Genomic DNA, 6,788 nt, shown 5'->3' on the forward strand with positions numbered 1-6,788 from the left:
GACTCACTTGCCCACGCTGCGCCCCACTCGCCCCCACTGCGCCCCCCCCTTGCCCACGCTGCACCCCACTCACCCACGCTGTGACCCACTCGCTCACACACGCTGGTGGGGTCAGGCAGCCGGTGCTGCTGTGGTGGGCGATTCCGGGTGAAAACAACCACAGACGGGCTGATCCCAAGCGTGCTGTTCCCACGCGCCCGTGCAGGCGCAGTGAGGGGTCTGCCCATCGGGCACCCTGGCTGACCCTGTCCCCCCATCCTGTGACGCTGCCCTCTCAGCACGGGGTCCCTGGGGTCCCACCTGCCATCGCTGCTTCAGGCTCCCCCTTGGAGGGACCGCATTCCGCCGCTCGGGCACAGCTGATTCCAGACTGCGGTGACGCAGGGGAAGCTGTGCCCGTCCCGTGAGCCGGCCGGGGCACCAGTGATGGATCCGCCATCTGTCCCCCTGCACGACTTCTGTGCTTCCAGCTCTGGTCACGTGGCCCGATCAAGCCGCCATCAAGACCCCTGGCCGCTGCCCCCCACGCCCCTCCGGCTTTCACTGCCACGTGGCCCACAGCACGCAGACCGTCCTCGTCCCCAGCCGCCCTCTCCTCCTGTCTCCGTGGAGGGGTTCTGGTCACCTCACGGAGCCCCAGGTCGGGAGGAATGGGGACACGCCCTCCCACTCCCCCCACCTCCCTCCCACCCCTCCTCTGCCCGAGGAGGCTGCCTCCAGGACTCTCAGTGAGGAAGCCACAGAAGCCACCCTCCTTCCCTCCCCTCCCCAAAGGTGGAACTCACCCCTGGCACTCCCCTCCTGCACCCACCCCGTCCCCAACTCCACCTGCTTTCTCCAGGGCCAGGCTTGACCTTAAACTTGAGCTTGCTTGCTGAGTCTCAGGGACTCCTTCTGTCCCCTGTCACTTATCCCCCACGCACACCGGCCTCCCCTGGTTTCTCCCCCTACCTGGGTGTCCACCTGCCCCTCTGTCCGTGCTCCCGGTTCACACGGCGGCTCCTCCCGCTCCTCAAACCCAGGGGCCCGCCCGCGGCGTCACCCCCTCCTCCTCCCCGAGACTCGTCCCCACCTCCAGCTCTGACAGCCTTTCTCCTGAGCCCCAGACCCGGAGAGCAAGCTGCCTCCTCCAGTCTCTCCCTCTTGCCACAGTCCTTCCGTAAATCACCCGAGTGGCCCGGTCCTGCGTCCCTGGGGAGCAGGGCACAGAGCGGGGGGGGGGGCCCTCCCCCGCCGTGTGGCCCTCCCCCGCCGTGTGGAGGCGCTAGCCTGGTGTCTGTACGTCGGGGCGCACACGTATGCACGTAAAAACGACAGCGTGCAGTTGTGTCCGGTGGTTTTGCCGTGAAACCAGTGGACTTGTGCATATTTCACAGCTTGTCTGCAACTCGCTTGGCGCATGAGCTCCGCGTCTCGGGGAGCGCTGTGGCTGTCGCGCGCAGCCGGCCTCGTGTTTGGATGGAGGCCTCGCTCCGTCCTGGGGCCCTGGGGCCGCTGCTCCCGCCTCCTCCGCCCTTCTCTGCTGGGGAAGAGTCAGCCGCTTCTGCGCACTTCCCTTTCGAGTTGCTTCTTCCGGATTCTTCTATGCACGTGGCGTTCCTCCCCGGGGCAGATCTGGGGGGCGGGGGACACAGGGCTGTTTTTCACGGACGTTCCCAAGGCGTGTCCTGAAAAGGCTGGAAAGAGGACCCCTCCCGACGCACGGAGCCTGCCTGTTTTTCCCACGCCCTCGCCATCGCTGGAGAGAGAAGCTCCGCCTTCCTTTCCGGTCGCCGGTGCCCCGTCGCTGCCACCCCTGACACCAGGTGAAACCAGCCGTGGTTTATCTTTGCGTGTGAGTCCTCGTGTCCTTTTCCTCCACCCACAGAGGTTATCTGCTTACGACTCAGAAATCTACACGTAATTGTACCCCCGGCCGCCTGTTCCGGACGCATCCGTGGGCCGCCGCATCGGCCCGGCGCACAGACCACACGGCCTGTGTCTGGGCCGGTCCGCGCCCCGGCCGCCAGTCTCCGCGGTTCTTTCCCACGCGTGGGCTGGCTCCGCCCAAGCGTTTTCTTTTCCGGGCGAGTCAGGCGGCGCATCACAGGCCGTAAGGGTGATATGCGGTTTACTGGGGTCGCCGACGGGGCACAGACTCCCTTTCCTCCTGGCAGGTGCGGTCCCTCTCCCCGCGGACTCGGATTTCCTTCTGCGTCTGCCCGTTGTCCTCACACAGGCTTGTGCGCCTTTCTGCTACTTTTCTCCCAAGACGGCCGGCAGTTTTCCTAGCGGTTGTGCCCGGGGGCACCCTCCTCGGTGGCGATTCCTCTGGTGGTGGAAAGCTACGGGTTTTATAGACACTTGCCTTGTCTCTATCTTACTGAAGTCTCTTGCTAGTTTGCTGCTGCGTTTCCGCTTTATAGTCGATCCGGTTGCTAGCAAATCACGTCTCCCGTCCTCAGACCCAAAGGCCTGGACCTGTGCCTACAGTGTGGCCTAGCAGCCTGAGGGCTGGCATCCTCATCGGCCGCAGGCTTTAACGGGAGCCCGCGATGCTCCCCCAGGCGTGAGACCGCTGTCGCCGTCACACGGGACTTCTCACGCGGCGGGGCCCACGTCTACTCCGCTGTCGTGAATTATAACGAGCTCCATTGGTAGATTCCAAACCCGGCGTGTCCCTCCTGAGCGCGGTGGCATATTCGGTGGTGGGGATAAGGCACGGTGGACCGACCCTCCCCACGTGTGAATCCCCGGTCGTTTCCACTCTCCACGCTGCGGTCCCCCCAACGGCCCTGTGTGCGTGTCGGGGGCTGGTGTGCGAGGCCCCCCGCCGCAGGGAGGGTTGCTGGCTCGCCTATCTGTGCGAGAGTTTTTCACAGTGCCTGGCACGTCGTTAAGTGCTAAAGAAGTGTTAACCACTCTCATCATCGTCGCCATTAAGTATTGACAGATTGCTGTCCGAGGTGTCTGTGCCAATTTACACGCCCGCCAGCCACGGACAAAGCTCCCGTTTCCACAAATTCATGGCAGCGCTCCGTGGTATCAGACTTATTAATTTTTTACACTCTAATGGGTGAAAAATGGCGTCTCGTTGTTTTAATTTGTGTTCCTCGCCGTTCGCTGTGAAGCTGGGCCGACTTGTGCATATTTATTGCACGTTGTTTTCTCCGCGTATTTATAGTTTCCTATCATTTGCTCGTTTTTGTATTGGGTCGCTTGCCTTTTCCTTATTGATTTTCAGGAATTATTTATGTATCCGAGTAGTGATACTTTATTGGTTTTGTGGGTCGCAAATACATCCTCCCAGACTGAAGCTTGTATTTCTCGCTTTATGGATGGTGCCTTTTGCTGAACAGAATTTTAAATTTTAATGTGTCTGACGCACCGAACTTTCCCGTAACGTTTTGTGATGTTGTCCTAGAATCTCGTGTTCTCTTTGGCACTTTGGTGTTTTCACGTGCAAGTCCTTATCCGCCCGCACTTTATTTTTTGTTTTCTTTATGACGTGAAGCATCTCTGCTCTGCCGTGCCAGCACCCGGTGCCGGCTGGTGCCCCCTGCCCCACTGGGGGTGGCGATGCTCCCCCAGCTTCGCTCCGTGTGCCCACTTGTAATGGACGTGGCCATAGCTCTTTCTGGAATTCAGTGACGTCACTTGTCCATCCCTGCCTGAACCACATCATACCTGTAAGAACGGTAGCTTTATAAAATAAGTCTGGTTGTCTCATTGGTGATTCTCTCTGACCTTTGTCTTCAGATATGCCTAGGCTGTGTTTGGCCTATAGTTTTTATGTATTAATTTTGTAAATCAGCTTGAAAGCCCATTTTGGATACGGACTAGAGATACACGGAACGTTTGGAACAATTTGAAGAAAATGTCTATTATTACTGACTCTACCCATTCATGAATATGGTATATCTCTCCATTTATTTACATCTTCTCTCATGCCTTCCAACAAAGCTTAACCAACAAAATTACTGTTAGAAACGTCTTGCGCATTATTTGACACATAACCCTTGAAAACTTGCCTGTTAAAAAAAAAAACTGTTAACGGAATCTTATTATCTTATTTTCTCTAATTTTTTCCAGTGAGTTTTTATGCCGAATTTATATTTTACAGCTCATTGAACGCTCTAATTTGTATAGCTATCTATAGATTATTCTGAATTTTCTCTTTGAAACATGGTCTGCAAATAGTGACAGTGTAGCTTTTCTCCTTTCTAGACCCTAAAACATATTTTTTTCTCTTGCCACATGTGCTTCTGGTCCCCCTCCAGCACATGAGGCACAAAGGTGGAGCTGGGCTACAGGGTGGCACTGAATGTTCTTATTACAGATCTTCTTTGTACTCAACTCTGAGAGCTTTCACATATGCTGGATCGAGGTCCTTTACAGACAGGCAATTTGAAAATCTAGTCTCCCAATCTGTTGCTTATCTTTTAATTGCCTAACAGAGTATTTTGAAGAGCAGCAGTTTTGGTTTTGATGAAGGGCTTCTGTCAGTTTGTTCTTTTACGGATTGTGCTTTTTGTCTTTTTTAAATGTTTATTTTATTTATCTTGAGAGGCGAGAGGGGCAGAGAGAGGGAGAGAGAATCCCAAGCAGGTTTGGGATTACAGAGCCCACCACGGGGCTCAATCCCATGAACCTCGAGATCCTGACCTGAGCCGAAATCAAGAGTCTGATGTTTAACTGACTGAGCCACCCAGGCACCCCTCATGGATTGTGTTTTTTGATGTCTTATCTAAAAAAACCTTCTAGGGGCATCTGGGGGGCTCAGTCGGTTAAGCTCCAGACTTCGGCTTAGGTCATGACCCCATGGTTTGTGGGTTCGAGCCCCACTTCAGGGTCTGTGCTGACAGCTGGAGCCTAGAGCCTGCTTCGGATTCTGGGTCTCTCTCTCTCTCTCCCTCTCTCTCTCTCTCTCTCTCTCTCTCAAAAATAAACATTAAAAAATGTTTTTTTAATTAAAAATAAAAAATTAAAAACACCTTCTAGCTAATCCAAGGTCAAATCCAAAGATTTCCTGTTCTCTTTTCTTCTAGAATTCTTATAGTTTAAGGCCTATGATCCATTTTGAATTAATTTTTGTATATGCTGTGACAAATGCATCGAAGTTCTTACTTTTTTTTAATCTAGCACCATTTGTTGAAAAGACCATCTTTTCTCCATTTAATTGTCTTTGTGCTTTTGTCAAAAATCAATCCACTAGGGGCACCTGGGTGGCTCAGTCGGTTGAGCGTCTGACCTAGGCTCAGGTCATGATCTCACGGTCTGTGAGTTCGAGCCCTGTGTCGGGCTCTGTGCTGACAGCTTGGAGCCTGGAGCCTGCTTCAGATTCTGTGCCTCCCTCTCTCTGACCCTGCCCCGTTCATGCTCTGTCTCTCTCTGTCTCAAAAATAAATAAACATTAAAAAAATTTTTTTTTAATCAGTCAACTATTTGTATGCGGGCCTTTTCCTAGACTCCGCATTGTGCTCAATGTTTATGCCAATACCCTGCTGTTTTGATTGATTAGCTTTAAGATCAGAGTAAGTCTTCCAACTTTTTTCTTTTTTTTTAAAGTTGTTTAGACTACTCCAGAACCTTTCCACTTACATATGAATTTTTAGAATCATAAATTTTAGAGTCTGTCAGTTTTTACAGGAAAAACCTACTAGAATTTTGATTGAGATTCCATTGGTCTATAAATCAACGTGGGGAGAATGAGCATCTTAACAACTTTGAGTTTTCCTATCCATGAACATGATATATGTCCTCATTCAGTGAGGTGTTCAGTCTCAGTGCTTGTAGATTTCAGTGTGCAGGTCTCCTATATCTTCTGTCAGATTTATGCCCAAGTATGCTTGTTAATAGTACTTTACATGTCATTGTTATTAAAATTTCAAGTTCTGACTGTTGTGAGTATATAAATATACGACTGATTTCTGTATATTGATCTTGAGCCGTGCCATTTTGCTAACACGCTTATTAGTTTTAGTAGCTTAAAAAAATTTTTTTTTAACATTTATTTATTTTTGAGAGACAGAGCATGAGCAGAGAGAGAGGGAGACCCAGAATCCGAAGCAGGCTCCAGGCTCTGAGCGGCCAGCACACAGCCTGACGTGGGGCTCGAAACCACGAACTGCAAGCTCCTGACCTGAGCTCAAGTCGGTGCTTAACCGCCTGAGCCCCCCAGGTGCCCCTATACTATTCTTTAGATAGATAGATAGATAGATAGATAGATAGATAGATAGATAATAGATACATTTGATTTGTTAAAATTTTGGTAAGATATTTTGCATCTCTGTTAATTAGGGATTTTGCGCTCTGTTATCATTTCTTGTGATGTCTTTGATTCAACATCAGAATAAGACTGGCTTCCCCAAATGGTGATGGAAGTGTCCCCCTGTCTATTATCTGGAAGCGTTTGTATAGACTTGGTATTATTTCTTCCATAAATGCTGGTGGGCTTCATCATTGAAACCATTTGGTCCTCTAATTTTCCTTGTTGTGAGGGTTTTAATTACAAATTTAGTTTCTCTAATAGATGTAAGACTAGTTGGGTTATCCGTTTTTTCTTAGGTGAACTTTGGTAGTTTATACCTTTGAAGGAATTTTCCACTTCGTCTATGTTGTCAAATTTATTGGTAAGAAGCTGTTCAGAATATTGTATTTTTTTCCTCACAATATCTGTAGAGTAATAGGTGGCGTCCACCCTCTCATTCCTGGTATTTTTCTTGATCACTTAGGGAAAAGGTACATTATTTTTATTCATCTTTTCAAAGAATCTGCTCTTTTTTCATTGGTTTTTCTTTATAGTTTTC

This window comes from Panthera uncia (assembly GCF_023721935.1).
Source record: "Panthera uncia isolate 11264 chromosome B3 unlocalized genomic scaffold, Puncia_PCG_1.0 HiC_scaffold_1, whole genome shotgun sequence".
Classification (NCBI taxonomy): domain Eukaryota; kingdom Metazoa; phylum Chordata; class Mammalia; order Carnivora; family Felidae; genus Panthera; species Panthera uncia.